This window comes from Hakea prostrata, chromosome 4 (assembly GCF_041222555.1).
Source record: "Hakea prostrata isolate BN-2017 chromosome 4, UWA_Hpros_2, whole genome shotgun sequence".
Taxonomy (NCBI): domain Eukaryota; kingdom Viridiplantae; phylum Streptophyta; class Magnoliopsida; order Proteales; family Proteaceae; genus Hakea; species Hakea prostrata.
This window is the reverse complement of record NC_142603.1, coordinates 14,490,361-14,513,882: the sequence shown is the minus strand read 5'-3', so window position 1 is coordinate 14,513,882 and position 23,522 is coordinate 14,490,361. Positions and strand designations below refer to the sequence as shown.

Here is a 23,522-nt window from a genome sequence, read left to right as displayed (position 1 = left end):
TTAATCATTTACGCACCCCGTTGCTACATGGTAAGTCACCACTTCAATTTTTATTTGGCAAGAGTCCTTCATATTCCCATCTTCGAACTTTTGGATGCCTTTGTTATAGTCATAATCATTCATCCATTTGTCATAAATTCGATCTCTGAGCATCTCCAGGTGTTTTTATTGGGTATCCATATGCACAAAAGGGTATACGATTTATGATTTACAAACACATAAGGTTTTCATTAGTCATGATGTCACATTTGTTGAATATTATTTTCCTTTTTCAAAATTGTCATCTTCATTATTGCTTGTTTTACCCATTGTTGCTTCAGATATTGATAGTTTACCCATCTTGTCGGATCTACCCTTATCAACCACACCCTCTCCCCAACCGGTGGATGAATCTTCTTCACCCAACTTTCCATCCACCACCATCTCCCGTCCATCTCGAGTTCATCGACCACCACCCCACCTTAAAGATTATCATTATTATGCCATGGATGCCCAAGCTTCTCCTTCCTGCACAGGTACTCTCACTCCTACTAATTGTTTTTTGTCCTATCATAGATTATCCTCACCCCATTTCAGGTATCTCAAGGCCCTCAATGCTACAATTGAACCTGCAAGCTTTGCTAAGGCTATTGTTTCACCTGATTGGAAAGAGGCAATGGATAGTGAAATTGCAGCTCTTGACCTTAACAAGACTTGGTCTCTTGTATCCTTTAGCACCCCCGGGTTTTCCCCCCTTTTTAAAATGTTCTATAAATTTTTAAAAAAAAAAAAAAAAAACCTCTTTTTTTTTTTTTTTTTTTTTTTTAATTTTTTTTTTTTAAAAAAAAAAAAAAAAAAAAAAAAAAAAATTTAATATTTTATAAATAATATTAATTATGGATATCCATCACCCCCCCCCCAATAGACAATACTTCCAATTGAAGATCTCAACCACCTCAGCATACAATCTTGGTGATTCACATTCCCATCTTAATTGAAGATTACAGTGATCTCAACACACAATGTTGGCAGTCAATATTTTCATTCTATGCACCTTTTATCTTGGGTGGCAATCTATCTTTCCATATCAAGATTATCTTACTGTGTGTGAGAATCATATATTGTATTTCTTTGTAGACTCTGATATTTCCATATCATAGTAGATGTTCCTTCTACTATAAATATGTAATGCACTCAACTGAATGGACTAGTTCTGATTGAACTCATCTTGCCTTTCTTCTTTGTATTCTATATTTTCTCTTTATTTTATAATAGGTTATCAGCACGATTCCGCTCAAAGTAATTGTTAACGACTCCGCTCAAAGTATTGTGTTTTGAGAAGAAAGACAGCAGACTATGGATCATTATGTTTTCTATTCCAAAGTGAAAATGATGATGATCTCCTCGTGCGTTTTTGTAAACAATGGAGTTTACATTGTCCATCTCATAATGTAAGTGCATCATGATAAAAAGGTATGCGTTTTATTGAATTTAATAATCAAACAAATAATAAAAGGGTATGTTGTCTTAACAATTGGTTTTATTTATTGTATATAGTGGTTGCTAGCTTTGCACCACAAATATTATTAAATGCACCTGAAGTTGCAAGATTTGAAACTGTAAATGAATACAGTTTTACAGATGCACATGAAGTTGCAAGATTTGAAACTGTAAATGAGTACGGTTCTGCAGATGCCCTTGAAGTTGCAAGATTTGAAACTGCAAATGAATACAGTTCTGCAGATGCACATGAAGTTGCAAGATTTGAAATTACAAAATTTGAAACTGTAAATAAATACAGTTCTGTAGTTTTTGAAATTATTTCTCTATTGAAATTATATGGAGAAAATATTATTGATGAAGACTTACCAACAAATTTTCAGATTTGTTGTTACAGTAGTAATATTGTAAAAGGAGTTTTAAGAAATACTCTGAATGATATCATGCCTATTTGTGGCTAAGTAAAATAATGGACTATTAATGAAAAGTCATGAAGCTCGTCTTATTGGTTTTGCTCAATTCCTATTATGGTCATGACTGTGGAAGAGTATGAGGCAAAAGACGGAATAATTATCATCATTATTATGGAAATAAATAAGAGAATAATAAGGATTCTCAATATAACAATTCAAGGAGTGAAGATAATATTTGTTACCGATGTGGTATGAAAACCATTAGACATGTATCTGTCGTACTCCATAATATTTAATTAAGCTTTGTCAAGCCTTAATTAAAGAAATAAAAATAATGTGGAAATAAATTGGATTTTCCAAAATCATGATACTTGAGAAATCTGTCTATAAAAAGTGATGATTTTAATGGCTTCACAGATACTACACATCTAAATGCTACAAACTTCTTTGAAGATAATAGTTGAAGATTTGATTATGTTAGTCGAGTTCAATAAAAATAAAATTAATATTATATTAGTTTGTAATTCTTTTATCTTCAACTATTATCTCATATGTTAGTTTATCTTAAATTAAATATTTTTCTTCTATAATTTTTTTTATTGACTTTCTATATATCTTTTGATTTATTTTGTTTCATTTTGATGAAGAATGTGAATGTTCTCTTATATGCTGCTGCAGTGCATATTATACTGAGTGAAAAATATGCATACTTCTCTTATTGATGATGCGGAAGCTAATGTTCATATAAAAATCGGTAGTACAACATTGATTGGAAGCTCTGGAAGAGTTAATCTATTATTATCTGGGAGATAAAATTGGCTATGAATACTTCATTATCTGTAGTAAGTCTCAAAGAAATTTATTAAAAAATTTCCAAGCTATTTGTCAAAACGATTATTAGATTGAGACTACAAATAATGGTAAAAGTGAATATCTATATAAAGGTATTAGATATTTTCTTCCAATTTGTACTACACGAATATCGCATAGTTGAAACACATGCTTGGGTAAATCAAATGAACATTGATTCCAATAATTTTATTATTTGGCATGACCGGTTGGACCATCTCGGATCAAGTATGATGCGAAAAATTATTGAAAATTTAATTGTCATCCATTGAAGAATCTTCTGATTCTTCAATTAAATGAATTTTCTTGTGTTGCTTGTTCTCAAGAAAAATTTATTATTGGATATTCACCAGCTAAAGTTGAGATTGAACATTCTACGTCTTTGAAACGTATAGAGGGTGAAATATATGGGTCCATTCACCCATCATGTGGACCATTCAAATAATATATGATTTGAATAGATGCATCTATAAAGTGGTCACATGTATGTTCATTATGAACTCGCAATTTGATACTTGCGAGATTGATTTCTCAAATAAGGAGATTAAGAGCATAATTTATTGATTATAAGATAAAGACAGTTTGTCTTGATAATGCTAGTAAATTTACATCTCAGGCTTTATGATTTTTGTATAACAATTGAGATCACAGCTGAATAGCATGTAGCTCATGTTTATATCCAAGATGGTTTGGCAAAATTATTTATTAAATATCTCTAATCAATAGCTAAACCATTGTTTATGAGAACAAAGCATCACTTGTACGCATCAGGCCAAAATGTTGTTATAAATTCTCCCTATTACAATTGACTTATGGTCAGAAGCAAAATATTTATAATCTTAAAATTTTTTGGATGTGCGGCTTATTTTCTAATTACTCCACCACAACGCAAAAATATGATCCCAAATAAAGTTGGGAATATATGTTGGATATGAATCTCCTTATATAGTTCAATATCTTGCCAAAGATAGGAGGTTTATTTAAAGCAATACTTGCTGAGTATTATTTGGATGAATTAGTTTTTCCAACATGAGGGGGAGAGAATAAACAGTTGGAAAAATATATTGATTGTAATGCATTATCATTATCTCATTAGATCCTCGCACTGAACACTGTGAACTTGAAGTTCAAAGAATAATGCAATAAATATTATGAATCAATTGCCAGATTTGATGACCTGGTAAGTGTTACTAAATCTCATATTCCAGCTGTAAATGCTCCAATTAGAATTGATCTCTCAGCAGGATAATCTATCAGTGCAAATGAAATTAAACCACAATTAAAACGTGGAAGATCAATCGGTTCCAAGGATAAAATCCTAGAAAATGAAAGGAGCAAATGATCAAGATGGTCATAAAATGGAGACAATTGATTATGAAAATCCTGAAGACATAACTTTCTATGAAACCCAAGAAGAGGTTCAGGTACCTGAAAATAATGAAGAGATCTCGATTAGTTATGTCATTGCAAGAAAAAAATGGAACCGAAAATATAAAGTTGTCGGCAACATTTTTGCATATTATGTTATTGTTGAAATAATACAACAAGACGAGGATCTTGAACATAAATTTGTTGATGAATATAAATCAAGAAATGATTGGCCAAAATGTAGAGACGCAATTCAAGCAGAATTGAATTCGCTTGAAATAAAATTTTTGGACCTGCAGTCCAACATCTAAAGGTATAAAGCCAGTGGAGTACAATTGAGTTTTCTATGAAAAATGAAATGAAAAAGGAATGAAATCGTGATATATAAAGCATGAATTATGGCACAAGAATATTCGCAGATGCCTGATATTGATTACATGGAAACATGTTCTCTTGTGGTGGATGCAATCACCTTCAGATATCTTATTAATCTGGTAGTATATGAAAAATTTGACATGTGTCTAGTGGATATTATTACAGCCTATTTATATGGCTCACTCGAGTGTGAAATATATATGAAAATCTCTGAAGGATTCAAAATGCCCGAAGCACATAAAAATTCCTAGGAAGTTTGTTCAATAAGGCTTCAGAGATGATCATGGCATATATGGTATAACTTCTTTAGTAGATATTTACAAAATGAAGAGTATAAAAATTATCCAATTTATTATTGTGCTTTTATTAAAGGATATAGATATGATTTTAATGTGTATATGAAGATGACTTAAATATCATTGGAATTCCTGAAGAATTTCCAAAAGTAGTAGATTATTTGAAGAAAGTTGAAATGAAAATCTTGAAAAGACAATGTTTTGTCTTGACTTATAAATTGAGCATTTGACAAATAGAATATTCGTTTATCAATTAACTTATACAAAGAATATTTTGAAGTGATTTTATCTAGATAAAATACATCCATTGAGTACCCCAATGGTTGTGAGATCGCTCAATATAAAGAAATATTCATTTCAACCCTAAGAAAACAATTGAGAATTTCTTGGTCCTGAAGTATCATATCTTAGTGCAATTGGGGCATTAATGTATCTTGCTGATAATACACAATCGGATGTAGCATTTTCTATTAGTGTATTAGCAAGATTTATTTCTTTTCCAATACGAAGACACTGAAATGTTATAAAACATATATTTCAGTACATTCAAAGAATTATTGACATTATGTTATTTTATGAATGTGGACATCAATCTACTTGTTATGCAAATGCTAGATATTTATCTGATCTATATAAAACTAGATCTCAAACAAGCTATTTATTCAATGTTAGCTATTTTATATTTGGTTTATATCAATGATACAACACATTCAGGAAGCATGTAGTCTTCTACTAGAAGAAAGGGTTTGAACAATATTATATAAAGATTATGTTGCATGCATAGCTCAATTGAATGGATGATACATCAAAGGAGATAGAATTATACATATTTCACTGAAATTCTTCTTCACTCATGATCTTCAACAAAATTGTGAAATCGATGTTCATTGAATTCGTACAATTGATAATTTGACAGACTTATTTACTGAGACATTGCTTACTTCAAAGTTTGAGAAGTTGGTACATGATATTGGAATATGCATATTCAAAGTTACTCAATGATATTATCATCAGGGGGAGTAATATACGTGCTGCACTCTTTTTCCTTTCACCAAGGTTTTGTCCCACTGGGTTTTCCTAGTAAGGTTTTTAATGAGGCAGTTACCAATACGTATTATTTAGATATGTATACTCTTTTTCCTTCACTAAGATTTTTCCCACAGGGTTTTTTCTTAGTAAGGTTTTAACGAGGTACATTATCTATTGATGGACATCCAAGGGAGAGTGTTATAAATAATATTGATTATGGATATCCATCACCCCCCCCAATAGACAATATTTCCAATTGAAGATCTCAACCACCTCAGCATACAATCTTGGTGATTCACATTCCCATCTTAATTGAAGATTACAGTGATCTCAATACACAATGTTGGCAGTCAATATTTCCATTCTATGCACCTTCTATCTTGGGTGGCAATCTATCTTTCCATATCAAGATTATCTTATTGTGTGTGAGAATCATATATTGTATTTCTTTGTAGATTTTGATATTTCCATATCAGAGTAGATGTTCCTTCTACTATAAATATGTAATGCACTCAACTGAATGGACTAGTTCTGATTGAACTCATCTTGCCTTTCTTCTTTGTATTCTACATTTTCTCTTTATTTTATAACAAAGACATCCTTCTATTGGAAAGAATCACTAGATGACTTTTTGTTTTTTTGGGTACTTTATTTTATTTGAACAGTAAGAGATAGAGTTTCTTTTGGGTACAATATATGAGATGGAGTCTTCTTTTTCTTTTTAGGGTCACTATTTATGGATACAAATATTCTCACAATAATCTATGATGTGACTATTTTGACCATTAGATGGAAAAAAAAATCATTGCTTTTTTAAAAAGTCATTGGTTAGACTATCCACTTAATTATTAAATTTCAAACCCAATTAGCCTAATCCCACCAAATTCTCTTCATGTATTGGCATGATTTCTATATAGAACAATTTGTTTTCAATTATATCTTTAAAAAATCTCATTTGATCTCATAGTAAATTTTTTTCCCTATTTCTTGGTAGAAGTTATTCAAAGTTCTTAAGACAAGAACAAAGGGTACGACCATGACACCAACCACTTATACATTACATGTACACACATGCATGCCACCATTATTCTCCTGACTATTATATACAAAGTAACCTTTTTTAGCCTTTAATTTCTTCTCTACTAGGAAAGCCATATACAACGGGTCAACAAGGTATTTGATCTCTGAATTGAGAGATCTTTTCAAAGATGGGAAGTCTCATGGATTTGAATGGAGTCCAATCACACAAAATCTGGTCAATCCCTTCTGTAAAGATTTCTTCCAAGTTCTGACCAAGTTGAGTTGATAAGAACTCGGTCGATTGAAGCGATTCCAGCTCATGCAACAATTCATCTGCACGACTTATTGACTTTGAATCCTCTAAACCGGTGACTCCACATCGCTGGACATCTTCAAGAACTAACTGGGCTTCATCATATCTTCCCTGTTTAATTAGGCAAAGCCCTAAGTTGCAGGCTTTGTTTGCATCTGGCTCTATCATCTGTGCTTTTCTATATACAGCTTCAGCAGCCATATAGTTCGTTTGTTGCATATAAGCCCACCCCAAATTTCCCTGCCATTCCGTTCAGTTAGCTACTGTGAGAACAAACACCAAAAAATCACAATTTAATAGTAGAAAAAAAATTAACAATAATTTAACTTGGTACGCATGCTAATGCACTGTGCTACATCAATGGGCGAGAAAAAATGAACTTTCTACTACATAAAAGAAAAACTAAAAAAATAGAACCCTCTCAATCAATCACCCCAACCATGTTACAAGAACTTTCACCTCAAACTCTGAAACAAAAAGTCTAAAATTTCTCAGTGACCTCAAATAAACATTGGGTACATATTTATAGAATTTAATCAAATAAACGAGTCATTCAGGTTGCCCACCAAAACATATCGATGTGGGTCGATCTTCAAAGTTACCATTAAGATCACTAGGTGTATAACGAATTATTTCGAATCATTAATGATACTAAAATACAGTCTGGGTGAGGTGAGCTGATCATATTACGTACAAGTATCCTTGAAGTCTCTTGCTGGATGGAAACCTGGAATTCCCTGCCATGAGAGCGAGCTGTCTTGGTGGGTTTACCATTGAAAGCTTCTCCTTGGTATATCAGCCTAAGCTTCTTCTTTAGCAAATCAATCTGTTCATCTATTCTTCCACATTTCTGTTAATATACATACCTTCAGGTCAGCTGATGATGAAACATGCTAATTTGGCTTAATTACCTAACTAATAAAATTCTGAAAAATTATTTTGATTAGAAACCTCTTGGAACTGTCAGGGATATTGGTTTAAAAGTAGTATAAATTAATATAAATACCTTATATAAGTCTATGAGAACATTATCAAGTGACTCCTGGGCCTGTTTGGAGCAAAGATGCCTGAAGGATTTATTGGCTTCAATGGCTTCTTCACTTCTATCTTGCTGCTTCATCACCACAACCATGTCCTTGAGTGCACTATCAACTCTATCTCCTGCGTTAATTGCTTTCCAGAACAAAACTATTGCGGCTTCCGGGTCCTTCTAGACCAACTACAAATCCCCAACCCCAAAACCATAACCATTAAACAACCGAAAAAGAAAGAGGTGTAATTGAAACACGGCGAGTGTGCAATAAAATGAAATGTTGCTATCAAATAAATAACGGAAATGTAGGTAATACATTAAAAGTAATTCAATTCAATTAATTGATGGGGAAAAAAAATTCCTTACCTGGATTTGCTTTCCCTTACTTGAAGTATTCACAGCGGAAGTCTAGATCCACGTCCTCGTTCCACCACCAAAGATTTACCGGCGAGATTCCTCAATCACAGGGAAAGGGAATAATATCCACAACCCAAATGCCGTGGATTAATGGAATGAAGATCAAATGCAAGCAAAGAAGAAAATCTAAGCCTGCGATTCTAAGAGAGAGGGAGAGAGAGATGGAGCCGCCGTTTCTCAGAGATTCGCTCGTGCGAATGAATTACTCCGTTACTTACTCACTAATGCGGTGGTTACTAAAATATATAACCTATTTTTGTAACCGCCCTAATAGTGAGTTTCCAATATTGCCCTTGGGCATTTAATTTATTAATCAAATTAATAAATTCCAACAGCTCCCACTTGCACAAGGGCAAGTGTTAATCTTTCAATGTGTCCCAGACACATTTGTATATCCCAGATATACACATTCAATCTCTCTGCTATGTATCCCAGATACATAGACCTCTTGTGTCCCAGACACACATGCATATCCCAGATATACATATATATTGATCTCTTCACTATGTATCCCAGATACATAGACCACCTGTGTCCCAGACACTAATATCCACAAGTCATACTGGCAAAATGGGTTGTGCGACCGGTGATATACCCTGCACGCGTGAGCCCCAAACTAGAAACCTTCCCGTGAAGGCCGAGAATGGCACATCACTCATAGAAACAAATCAAATAAGCATTAGTATAACACAGTGTCCTAGGTTTATTCAAACTCACCGGACTAAAGGTATCTCGATCCCTCCGAGAGATCACCTTCTTGTCCTTAAAATGTTCACTCTTTGTAACACATACGAGTTGGCGCCAACAAACACTTTTTAGGGTGCAGTTGAATCAAACCTTTCCTTTCGCCCCAGGACCATCACTACACTTAGGATTGACTCCTTTCCCGGTAGTGCCCCTTTAGGTCGAATCTATCATGACCATAGGTAACACCCCAAAGTAGCCACATCAACCCTTCATTTCATGATGCGTCGAAAGTCACTAAGAACACTAATGGACCATAAGGTCCAGGACTCACACAATGAGAGGAGCGAGGATCCATCCTCTCATTTCCAATGATCGCTAAGCACACATAGTATGATATATGTGCTATGGTGGAGCATTCTATATACAATAGAACGTATGTCCATCTCAACACCATACAGGTCTTAGTCCAGTCGCAACCCCTTGCGCCTAACCCGAGTTACTTTATTGTCGCCACCCTAGCGCCACATAAAGTACTCGCACCTTGCTCCTATAGGCAACATGAATAGTGGGAACATTCATGTCGATTCTCTTCACAATAGAGAAACTCATCTTGATTCCAAATCAAGGCGACATCATGATTATGAATTGACCTACACAAAGTCATTCACAATCCGTCTCATCTCTGCTCGCCTCCAAGGCGCCAGAGGCGAATGCTCGTGTGAGTGAGTCATTCTCTTGCCTATTGACATATGTTGTTTTATGCTAGAAGAAACACAATCACACAGAAAGTGAATAAAAAAAAATGCTGAAATGAACTCATATTATTCATTAATAAGAAAGTCTTAGTACAAAAATAAGTCACAATCTATGCAAGCCCAAGGATTTTACATGAGAAATAAAAACATCCTTGTCTATGGGTTTGGTAAGAGGGTCAGCTACCATCAAACTAGTAGATATGTGCTTAAGTACAACTTTCTTTCTTGATGTAATGTCTCTAACAAAGTGATATCTCAACTGTATATGTTTGGTCTTCCCATGATACTTGGGGTCCTTGACATAGCTAAGAACTGCCGTACTATCACAGTAGACAAGGGCAGCCTCTTTGGATGTCATCACAATCCCAGTATGTCGAAGGAATCTCCTCAACCAAACAGCCTCTTGAACCGCAGCGGAGCATGCCACATACTCTGCTTCCATGGTCGAGAGGGATATACAAGCCTGCTTCTTGCTACACCACGAAATGGCCCCGCCATTCAGCAAGAAAGCATATCCAGAGGTTGATTTGCGCTCATCGATGTCTCCAGCCCTTGTCGGCATCACTATAGCCAACTAACCGCAAATCCGATCCTTGGTAACACAACATGTAGTTACTCGTTCCTCGAGATATCTCAATATCCTCTTGATCGCTTTCAGTGCTCTATGCCTGGGTTTGATTGGTACCGACTAACCAAACCCACTGCATAACAAATATCCGGCCTAGTACACATCATAGCGTACATAAGGCTACCCACTGCACTGGAATATGGAACTCTTTCCATCTTGGTTTTCTCCTCTGGAGTCTTAGGACCCATATCAAGGCTCAAATGCAAACCCTTCTCCACTGGAGTATCAATTGGTTTGCAGTTGTGCATCTGGTATCTCGTCAAGACATTGTCAATATAGGTCTCTTGAGATAAACCCAGTAATCTCTTTTGCCTATTTCTGACAATCTTGACACCAAGCACATAGCTTGCTTCACCCATGTCCTTCATATCAAATACGGAGGACAACCATTTCTTAATGGTTTCCAATAGCTCCTTGTTATTGCTAGCCATAAGTATGTCATCTACATATAGTGTCAGAATGACATAATTATTATCAGATCTCTTGGTGTAAACACAGTGGTCTTCCTCAAGCATGGAAAAACCATTTTCCATCATAGCTTGGTGGAAGCGCACATTCCACTGTCTAGATGCTTGCTTTAAGCCATATATGGACTTCTTAAGCTTGCACACTTTGCGCTCAAGTCCATGTGCTTCAAAGCCTTGAGGTTGATCTATATAGATCTCTTCCTCAAGTTCTCCATTGAGAAAAGCAGTTTTACATCCATCTGATAAAGCTCCAAGTCCAACTGAGCAACAATGGCTAGTATGAGGCGAATTGAGGCAAACCTAACCACAGGGGAAAAAGTTTCCTCATAATCAACGCCCTCTCGTTGGGTGTAGCCCTTAGCCACTAAACGAGCCTTGAATCTCTCAATAGATCCATCCGCCTTTCTTTTGATCTTGAGAACCCACTTGTTCCCAATCGCCTTTCGGCCTGGCGGCAAGTCAACCAAGTCCCAGACATGATTAACTTTCATCGACTCCAACTCTTCCTTTATTGCTTTTAACCATTCCTTTGAGCTTGACCCCGCAAGAGCTTCCTGCACGCTCTTTGGTTCATGCTCATCGACTGAAATCATCTCACAGTCGATCTCTTCAGGAGTTACCATGTAGGCTTCATCCTCTATGTCGAAACGTCGACGAGGAACTAGCCAGCGCCCACTACGGCGCAAGTGCATGTCAGATTGCTCACCGTCTAAGGTAGCTATCACATCTGCACTCCCACTCCCACTAGGATCTTCTGGATGAACCCGAGGTTCATTATCCAGAATCTGAATCCCTGGAGTGACAAGACCACTATCTTGTATCTCAAAGAATTCCGATGATTCTTTGTTAACTCCTGAAAGAGATGGAAAATCATTCTCCAAGAATGTTGCATCCCTAGACTCAAGTTCCGTTCTCCTCTCACTCTCATCTAGTCCAATGAAGACATGGCCCTTTGAGGGTTCAGAATATCTCACAAAGATACACTTTCTTCCTCTCGGGTCCAAGCTTTCCATATTGGTGAGAAGTAGAGTGAACATATGCTGCACATCCCCATGCGCGCAAGTAACTCAAATCTGGCTTCCTTCCGGTCCACAACTCATATGGTGTGGAAGGAACCGATTTGGTTGGAACTCTGTTGAGGATATAGGCCGCAGTCAGCAAAGCATCTCCCCAATAAGAGATGGGTAGATTTGCCTGCGCCATCATGGATCTCACCATGTCTAGCAAGGTTCTATTCCTCCTCTCAGCAACCCCATTTTGTTGTGGAGTCCTTGGAATAGTAAGTTGTCTAGATATCCCCTTTTCATCACATAACCCTTTGAACATATCGGAGAGATACTCTCTACCTCTATCCGTTCTAAGAGTTTTAATCCTTTTATCTAACTGATTCTCAACCAAGCTCATGAATTTCTTAAAACATTCCAGAGCTTCTGACTTATGAGAAATTAGATAAATGTGACCATACCTTGTATAATCATCTATGAATGTGATGAAATATGACTGTCCTTTTCTAGTATGCACATTCATGGGTCCACACACATCTGAATGGATAAGTTCTAAAGGAAGAGAGGCTCTCAAAGCCTTTTTAAATGGTTTTCTAGTTGCTTTTCCTGCTAGACATGACTCACAAGGTTGGCAAATCAGATAGTGAACCTTGGCCTAAGAGACCTTCTCTTGCCAACCTGTTCATCCTATCTAAGCCAATATGTCCTAGTCTAGCATGCCACAAATTAGAATCAATACACATAGTATTTTGGCAAACAAAAACATTACTAGAATTAAATGAATAATCAATTGTATCCAATACAATGAAACCATTATCAAGAAAACCATAACCATAAATTGTATCACCCAGATACAAAACCAAAGAATTGTTTTCAAATACAATTCTAAAACCATGTCTTAAAAGATAAATAACAGAAACAAGATTTCGCCGAATGTCTGGAGCATACACACACATCATGGAGTAACAACGTCACGGCCACCTCGCAAAACTAATTTGCATGTGCCTATGCCATGAACCTCCACGCTTGAGCTGTTCCCCATCGTTATCCTTTTGCTTCCTCTTGGAATACGACGGTATTCCACGAAGCTCGAGCGTTCCCTTGTTATGTGTTCCGTCGCTTTGAATCAACAATCCACAAAGGATTTAGTTCAGCAAGCATAGTAGAACTTGTTACATAACAAGATGAGGTATAACACACAAGTACATACCTCTTGCTCAGGTGCAATCACGAGCAAAATGACCAGGCTTTCGGCACTTGAAGCAAATCAAAGCTGATTTCTTCTTGCCAAAGCACTAGTCCCCATTGAACGCTTGGGCCCACTCTTGTTTTTGTTCCCACCCCGGTTACTTTGCTTGGACCGCTGAGGTTGAGCTTTCACTCTCTTGCGCTTGAAGCTGCACCCTTACTAGTGCTAGCTTCAGCAGCAAATACATCAGTTTGAGGGGTATCGGCCAACATCCGATCCTCATCAAGCTCAAGGTGCTTGGCAGCTTGATCGAAAGTCTTGACCTCATCAGCATGAGTCAAGAAGATCTTCATATGCTCCCAAGTCTTTGGCAATGACCTGATGACTGCGGAGACTTGCTCCTCATCAGTCTTCTGGCGCCCACATGCGCTCAACTCACTAATCATGTTAGACATGATGGTTATATGCTGCCTCATGGTGTGACCCTGGCGCATCTTATAACCGTCAAAAGTGAGTCCGAGCTGGCGGCCTCTTGTGGTGGAAGTCCCTCCATACTGGAACTTCACAGCCTCCCACAAAGACTTTGCAGTCCTATGCTTCTCATAACGAAGCATCAGGTCATCCCTCATGGAGCTCAAGATTGTAATCCTGGCTACCCGGTCTTTCCTCTTCCAAGCATTGTATATATCAAGGTCCCTGCGATGCTGTGCAGTGGTACCTTCCTCAGGTGGGTTCATGGTCTGGTTTATGGTCTCTAGCATATCCTGCTCTTCCAGGAGATATTGCACCTTTCGGTGCCAGAGGTCATAATTCCTCTCATTCAGCTTATCTCCTTTAGTGAGGTCAGCAACAATGCTCTTGGTAGCAGCCATTTATTCTAGAGATATTACATACAAGAATGAGTTCAATAAATCTAGTATAAAACACAACTCATGCAACAACAAATCACACTAGCATAGTCAACCTATGGGATAAGCACTTAAACCAAAAGAGATGCTAAAAAAACATTCAATCAAATTCTCATGCAAACCCACATAGACTTATACACTAGCTTCATTCTGTGCAAGAAACATGATTGATAGACCCATAAATAAAAAATAGTTTTATTAAAATAAAACATGCAATCATGTTAAAGCTATGAGGTGGTTCACACAGAACACTTCTACCTCATTAGCTCCCACTAGGTCTTCAATGCCCAAACATCACACAGACTGTCGGGCCATTGGTGTCCAGTAAGTTAGAAACACATTCTGAACTGGACAGACCAATATCCAAAAAAATCCATCTCCCAGACGGACTGCCGTCTGCCCAGACGGAATTCCGTCTGCCTTTTATGCCCAGACGGATGACCGTCCCCAGACGGAAATTCCGTCTGGCATTCTGTGACCAGACGGATGACCGTCTGGTTCAGACGGTCGACCGTCTGGCCCAGACTGATGACCGTCTCCCTGACGGAAATTCTGTCTGGGTCACTGTGACCACTCTGATAATAGACGGACGACCGTCTGGTCAGACGGTCGTCCGTCTGGTCCACAGTGACCAAAAAACGGGGATTTTTCAGTTTTTCTTGAACGGAAAAAAACGGTAAAACACGTTTTTTTCACTCAAAAATCATCCAAAAACACATGAAAAAAATCCAACAATAAATTTTAAACAAAAATTTTCATCATGGATTATCAATTCATGCAAATCTCCATTAGGGAAATCCACAAGGATCTCCCACTCGGATCCGAATCAAAATTAAAGGTTTCCAAAAACCCTATCAATCTTCCCATGGGTTTCGTATTAAACCCTTGATCCTCCCATTGGATCCATACAATAAAATTAAACAATGGGGAGGAACAATAAACGTGGGAACCAATGGCTCTGATACCAATGTAGGTAATACATTAAAAGTAATTCAATTCAATTAATTGATGGGGAAAAAAAATTCCTTACCTGGATTTGCTTTCCCTTACTTGAAGTATTCACAGCGGAAGTCTAGATCCACGTCCTCGTTCCACCACCAAAGATTTACCGGCGAGATTCCTCAATCACAGGGAAAGGGAATAATATCCACAACCCAAATGCCGTGGATTAATGGAATGAAGATCAAATGCAAGCAAAGAAGAAAATCTAAGCCTGCGATTCTAAGAGAGAGGGAGAGAGAGATGGAGCCACCGTTTCTCACAGATTCGCTCGTGCGAATGAATTACTCCGTTACTTACTCACTAATGCGGTGGTTACTAAAATATATAACCTATTTTTGTAACCGCCCTAATAGAGAGTTTCCAATATTGCCCTTGGGCATTTAATTTATTAATCAAATTAATAAATTCCAACAGAAAACTAACAAAATTAAAGCTTTCAATGGAAACCCAACTAAAGAAAGTTTTGGAAACAGGAAAAAATGTATTCTCCCCTCCTCACCCACCCCCGAGAGAAATAAAAACCATTTACAGAATCCAGATTTTCCCAGAAAAATAGAAGCCCAGATCAAACGCAGAAAGGGAGAAAAAGTAGAAATCTTTTTCTTATTGATGAGAAGAAAAAGGGACAGAAAAGGTACCAATGATATGATCTCATTTTTTGATATGATCCCACAAAAATTGTTGATACGGAATCCTGCTCGTCCTTTCTTGTCACATTATTGCAAAACACGTGCTCGACATTGGGTGGTCGAGGTACGTCTCCAACGAGCAAGTCAGTACCAATGATATGATCTCAACTACTCAATAGAGAATTCAAGTAATTGATCACATATAATATGAATGCTTACCCTCTTAGGTTTACCTGAGCTATTTGTATAGTGTAAGATGATACAGTTGTATTCGGAATATGACTCTAAGATGAGTTGTCCAAGGAAAGTAACTCTACAAAGAGTTCTTTACTTGATCTATCCTTCCAGGAAGTTGATTGATGATAGAAGTTTACTCTGACCGGGCTTTCTTGAGGAAGTGGTCGACCCTACCATAGGCAACCTGGTTGAACCATACTACATAGAATTAGTGGTCGGACCGTTCAAGCACCGATTTAGGCCGGAGTATATATAATGACCATTTTATGATTAACATAAGCCCCCCAGTCCATTGAGGTCGAGAACCATGTGATCGGCTCAAGGGATTATTTCTTTCCCGTAGATGGAGATCTTGGTCGGAACAACCATAGCCGTCTTTCTTGAAAACTGTAACGTCCCACTTATGAGCAGCCATCATTTATGCACATATTTCGATGCACGTTCTTCGAAGTCTATACGCGACAGCCACTTGTCAGAGTTGTCATGTTGCATTAAATGCGTACCATTATGATGAAGAGACTCTTCATCTCCCACCGTCCACTTGCTTGTCATTAGAGCCATAGGATATGAATCTTTAGAAGTTCCAAATTTTAACCGTAGATGCTGTATTTATCTTAGCCCTTGGATTAGAATCTACGACTATATATATCTTCCTCTTTCTTCTATCTTCTTCTCATTTCTGCTTCAATGCATCGTTTTTCTGCAACTGTAGAGAAACAGAAGCTTTGATTTTTCTCTGTTGGAGGCCTATTGTTTACCTTGTTTTTCTTCTTCGCTTTCTCCGAATGACTGCAAACAAGTAAGTCTTTGTTTCTTTTCTCTTTTTATTCTCTGTTTATAATAGCAGTAACAGTAGCCTCGTACTTTATTCATAGCCATTCGATCTATACTTTCCATCCGACGATCATCAGTGATAAGAGACAACATATTAAAGTCTATAAATAGGGCCAAGATGCTCATGAGAGGTAAGGTCATTTGAATATTCACACTTTTCTCGCTTATTTTCCATTAAAGCTCTCTGAGAGCTCTGAAAATAGGAGACGGGCCGATCAAGACTATCAGCTCTGTTTCTCACTGGTGTTCTATTTTTCAGGAGCGAGAGGTTGATTGACTATAGAGCAAACCAGATCGATCCAGATCTGAGTGGATTGGTGCGAAGATTATGGTTCAAAGCCTCCGGCAGTTTTAACACCAACATTTGGCGCCGTCTGTGGGAACCTGAGCAACAAGCTATGGCTCAGCTACCAGAGGAGCATGATGATTGACCGATCCTTTTTCTGCGATTTTTTTGTTCGGAGATCTTTGGCTCAGCGATCAAGTTTTTCTTTTAAGATCTGTTTCATTTTCTGGATTCTTGAACGGTTACTGTGAAGCTTTGTTGAAATCTAGAATTTCTTGTAGTGATTCGCTAAAGAAAAGGAAGAGAAGAGACATTGTTCCTTGTCGGAAGCGGTTTCCCGAAGTCTCTAAGTCTTCGTTAGATCTTTGTATTTGTTGTTTTCTAATAATTTTTTTTTAGTTTTGTCAGGTCTTGGAGAAGCATCAGAACCTCTATGCACTCTTCCCGACGAAGTTTCATGTACTGCAAGCTAGATCTGATTCGGTTATGTGAATTTGAGGAAGAAATCGAGAGCTTCTCGTCAAACAAATCCATCATCTTCCTCCGTTCTTCTAGATCTAAGTATCTCTATTTTCAGATCTGAGATCTCAGTCACCATTCTTCCAGATCTAAATATCTTTGTCTTCTCAGATCTTTGGATATCTGTTGTTGTTCTCTCACATCTAAGTATCTCTGTTTTCTAAGATCTTTATCACTCTTTTCTGAGAAGCATGAAGTTAAACCTGTTGTAAAGTCACCACAGAGAAGTTTTCTTGTTGCAGCGATTACACCAGATCGGCCACATAGTTGGTTTCTCTCTCCCTGTTCACGATTCAGTTATACGCAATGGAGTGTATTTTCTATTTGTTCCTTTCTGTTTGTGTCAACTCTTCTTTAATTCCTCCCAACCGTTCAAGATTTTCTGAGATATTCGTTTCAATGGAGATGAGTATGGCAAAGAAATTTACTTTTAATCGGAAGAGAAGAAGAAAAGCTTGGCCTGTTTTCAGATTTTAGATCACTTTTGTTGCCGTTCTTTCAGATCTAAATATCTCCAAATTCTCAGATTTTAGATCTCAGCTGCCATTTTCCAGATCTAAACATCTCTGTATTCTTAGATCTCTGTTGTTCTCTCAGATCTAAAGTATCTCTATTTTCTAAGATCTTTGTCACTCTTTTCTGAGAAGCATGAAGTTATCAACTACTATTCGAAATAGCTATGCTATTCGGCAGTTTTTCTTTTTGTCTTTATTATTATTTACCTCCAACTGACAACTGTTGAATAATTGATATTTATCTACACATTTGATTTATTCTTTTTTCTAGATTCATGGAATTAACCTTTGTGTGAAGGTGACAACTTCGGTACTGTTAAAGATCTGATTGTGGTCTATGAGGAAGAGTTCTAGAGAATCATAGAGGGAAACTGCCAGCAAACTAGAGTACTTGAACATGACTAGTTCCCAAGGTTCATGTTTTTGCCTATACCAATTTTTTGTTGAGGCACTGAAATCAAGTTCTGTAGATGGGGTTCCTGATAACCCATAAATCTTGAGGAAATTGTGGTGCCTAGATCTGGGATACAACTCCTGTAGCAGTTTTCATGCATGACTTCAACTTTGCAGGTCCTTTGGAACTTTGAATCTTAGTTTCAGATTTCACTGATGCAAGGATACTCTAGGCTATTTCTAAGTATAGGTTACAAGTGTATGGTGCTTAACATTAATATTGGGGATGAATTAATGGTAGTTGCATTTCAGAAAAAAGTAATTTACCTTTATGTTTGATTGTGATCATGTCTTTATACTGTTCTTTGGTGTTGTTGCCGAAAGTAAATCTCTCTTTGCTTCTTTCTGATATCGAACAATTGTTGTTTGGTTGCTTCCTTTATCACTTTTGGGCAGTGGAAATACATTGATAAATTTATAACAGCCATAAGTATTGGGCTTGGCATTCATTTTAAGTTGCGTAGCCATGATAATCCAATTTATATGTTCTCTAATAGTTTTTTCTTTTAAGCAAGGGACTGATTCTGAGAGACCAATTGTGTCCTATGCACTTAATATCCACAAGCATATTTGAATCAAAATTCAACCCAAAACCATATTTCATTCAGGACCCATGGTCTAATATCTGTTCATTCTTAAACAAAGTCCTTATTTTTCTGATCCTTGGAAATAATTTCAGTATTCCACCAAGTATACTCGGAGGTAAATCTGAGTACTCCAGCCAGAAGATTGCAAGAGATGAGAATACTTTGATTTGTTGTTTTAGTAACTTTAGAATCATGAGTATACTTTGATTTGAGCCCATGAAACCTGGGCATAAAGTATAATTTCTCAAGTTTGTATTTTTGTTGGATTATTTGCTGTTAAGATTGTTTTCTTATTGAATAACAAATATTAATGTTTACTTCGAAGTAGCTTAGTATTAAAATTTCTCAAGTTTGTATTTTTGTTGGATTTTTGTAGTAGCTTTGTCCATAATGAAGGCATCTTAGTTACTTTTGGATGGGGACTCTTAATCTTTAAATCTCCACTGTCATTTTTTAAATGCCAAGTAACTCTCCCTCATATTTTTATTTGCTGATGATGCATATGTGAACATATCTAGAATAATGAGATTATTGTATTATGGATTTATTTGGAATAATAAAATTGTTGAACTTATTAGAGGAAGGAAGGGGGAGAAATTTGATTCTCTAGTATAAGTAGAGAGGATTAACATATTTTAGGAAAACAGAGAGGAATAAGGAACCTTATTACTCTTAGACTTAAAATAGGAACTTGAGTAACAATGGGAAGAAATGGAATACTCAAAACCCAAAGATCTATTGTACTAGACTATTGAATAATTTGCTGGATGATTTATAGGTAAATGCTTTTCATGCAAAATAGTAGATTTATGGTGAGAATGATTGGCTACTCTGCTTTAAATTGTTCTAGAAAAACATGCCATATAGCATCTAGCATTACAGAATTACAGACATGGTATTCACGTAATCTTTAGGTCAATAAACACAGCTACCTTTTATTCATTTGATCATATTAGCAGAGATTAAACACAGTTTCTACATTTCTATATGGATCTTATAAGACAATGATAGTCTCCCTCAATTTGGCAGCTGTACAGCACATAGTTAGACCACAGAATGAAGCACCCTAGCTTAAGAGCTTCCAGAACTGACATCAAGACAGAAATGTATATTTCCTTTGAAATATACAGCTCGTTGGCATCAGAAGACTTTTCATATGATAAGTTTCAATAGATTAGTGATTGATGATCCAAGATCTTGTAGAAATACACATAATAACTGGCTGGAGCTTAGCATTTCGATTCAATCATGGTCACGACAGCATTGACTGATTGTTATCATATTGTTTTATGGTTGTTACCTGATCATTTATCATTTCAAGGCTCTTGAGTCTTTGTCATTCTAAACAATTTGAGGAAAATAACTTAATATTTATAAATTATTGGTCCTTCAGGTTTTTTCTATTGGTGCTTGAGTATGTAGTTGGTCTATAGTGTGCCATCCTTATTTATTCATTTTCCTTTCTCCTTTACTCCTTTTTTAACAGAACATTTCTAGAGGCAGCATCATCTTGCATTAGCCCATGAGTATTCTTTCCCCCCTTATTCATACTTATATAGAGGATGGGTAACATGCATTATTCCTTTGTTACATCAATATCTTTTCAAATTGCTGCAGCAACAATTGGAGCAACTTTAGTTAGACATCAGTCCGAGCCCTGAATGTATGTTGGATGCATGAAGTCTGGTCCTGTTCTTGCTCGATTCTAAGATGTCCTATCTTCTTGTCTCGAAAGGTGTTCTGATGACTAGTTTCGTAGCTACTTTACCAAGCTGCTTTATCCCTCTCCCCTGTTTAGTCAGATCTCAGCTGCCATGGATAACTCAAATCTTATCAGAGCAAGAAATGTTGTTAATGGAGAAACAACTCCAAACAAGAAGCATATTGAAGAACTAAATAACTTTCTCTTCTGAGTCACTTTCTTCCTCAAGGTTAATTTCTTATATCTTTGAAATTGGAAACGAAAGCATAACAGCCACAGATGATGGGAGCTTGGGAAGCAGCAACAGCAGCAATCGATGCTACATCCCCAATATTCTTACTTTCAAAATGGAGAGCAAGGAATCACTCTCCTCTAGGAATGTGAAGAAAATGCAAACTCTATGGGAATCTTACTTTCCAATAGCCCTTGTACTCAAACATCTACTCCTCAAAGAAGCATTTCAAAGATCCTTGAAGAATTCAAGTACAAAAAGAAATCATGGAGCAAGGAATCTATTGCAATAAAAAGATAAGTATATTAGAGTCTCTTGGTCATCATCTCTTTTTCTAACGATATTTGATTTACAAATTCGTGGTCATCATTTATTTTTCTAATAATATTTGAAATCTTCAATTTACAAAGATTCTTTCTACATTTGATAATTGATCAGGAGTGTTCGCCCACATACAACCTAGAGATGAACGTGGAATATCAAAAGGAATATATAAAAAATTCCAAATGAGCTGAACATTAAAGCATTGATCATTGTGCAACTTTCTTTAAAGCATTGAAGAACTTGAATGCTTAAAGTGGATTCAGATGAACTGGGGAAAGCAAAGGTTTTCGTCAGCCATTCTCTAAAGGCTTCTCTCAGCCACATAAAAGGTTTATCTCGGCTATGAAGGCTTCTGACCAACAATTTTCTATATAGCGGAGGGCCACCAAAGATTTGCTTAGAGGCTGTTTAAGGCAACCATGAAATATAATCCATCTCAAAAGATATTATTAATAGCAAGAGCAGAGGTTCCTTTTATTCTTGAAGATTGATATTATCAATAGCAAGAGCAGAGGTTCCTTTTATTCTTGAAGATTGATATTATCAGCAGCAAGAGTAGAGGTTCCTATTATTCTTGAAGATTTATTTCTATCAATAGAAGGTTCCTGTTAATATTATTCTTATTTCAATCAGCTATTATCACTTAAAGATTCTTCTTCAATCGTGCAAAAGGTATTCTTCATCAAACCAGCCTTCTGATCATGCTTTTTAAAGTTGATCCATGATCATTCCTTCCGAGGGTGATCCCGACTTTTCGAAGTTAGGCTCTTGTAAGCCAGCCTGACGAGGAAGCCTTCCGAGGCCTGGTCATGCTTTCTGAAGCTGACCACGGATCATTCCTTCCGAGGGTGGTCCCAACTTTCTGAAGTCAGGCTCAAGTAGCCAGCCTTCCGAGGCTTGATCATGCTAGCTGGTCAAGGATCATTCCTTCCGAGGGTGGTCCCGACTTTCCGAAGTCAGGCTCAAGTAGCCAGCCTTCCGAGGCCTGGTCATGCTTTCTGAAGCTGACTACGGATCATTCCTTATGAGGGTGGTCCTGACTTTCCGTAAGTTAGGCTCAAGTAGCCAGCCTTCCGAGGTCTGATCACATTTTCCGAAGCGGATCAAGAAGATTTCTCACAAGACAGGTTATATTGAAGATTCTAATCAAAGTTGCTAAGACTCTCTTCAACTATTGTCTAAGGACATAAAGTTTCTGATCAACTATTGAGGCTCTCATCATTCGTTTTCTCTGAAGGCATCTGATCAGTTATTAAGGCTTTTGTCAGCTATTTTCTCAAAAAGCTTCATCAGCCACTCTTTCCTAAGAATACTTCATCAGCAACTAATCAAAGATACAGCAAGTGATCAAAAGTATAGTATGTGGTCAAATGTGCATCAGGTCAAAGATTGCTGCCCCCTCTATGTTCCTTTCATCCTCAAGATTCTCTTCCGTTCATTTTTTCCTTTCTAAAATGATTTGGGGGCTGAACATTTTCCAAATGCAAGAGAAGATCAAGATTGGATGAAAAGGCAATTTTCTACACATGTCAAGAGTCAAAGGATTCAAATTCAGCCACATAGTTGGTGACAAATTTAAAGATAAGCTCAAGTATTGAAGAATTCCCACAACCAATACAAGATGAAGAATATTCCGAAGTCATTTGAAAGAAAGATTCAAACCTCTTGACCAGAGTCTCATATAAGTTCAACCTGATCAGCAGGTTTGTTGGCTCGTGTTGTGACTAAAATATCCACTTCCAGTTTATACCGGTCTAACCAGATTTAGCTAATGAGATGAATGAATTTAAGGGTCTACCCAAAGGTTAAACAAAGGCTTAATCATAGCCATCCGATCTATACTTTCCATCCGACGGTCATCAGTGATAAGATACAACGTATTAAATTCTATAAATAGGGCCAAGATGCTCATGAGAGGTAGGGTCATTCGAATATTCACAATCTTCTCGCTTATTTTCCATTAAAGCTCTCT

General features: G+C 36.9%; 1 pseudogene; it reads right to left on the bottom strand.

The window, feature by feature from the left end:
- Positions 1-6,974: 6,974 nt before the first annotated feature.
- LOC149018104 (protein SULFUR DEFICIENCY-INDUCED 1-like) lies at positions 6,975-16,659 on the bottom strand (annotated as a pseudogene).
- Between the last annotated feature and the right edge of the window lie 6,863 nt (positions 16,660-23,522).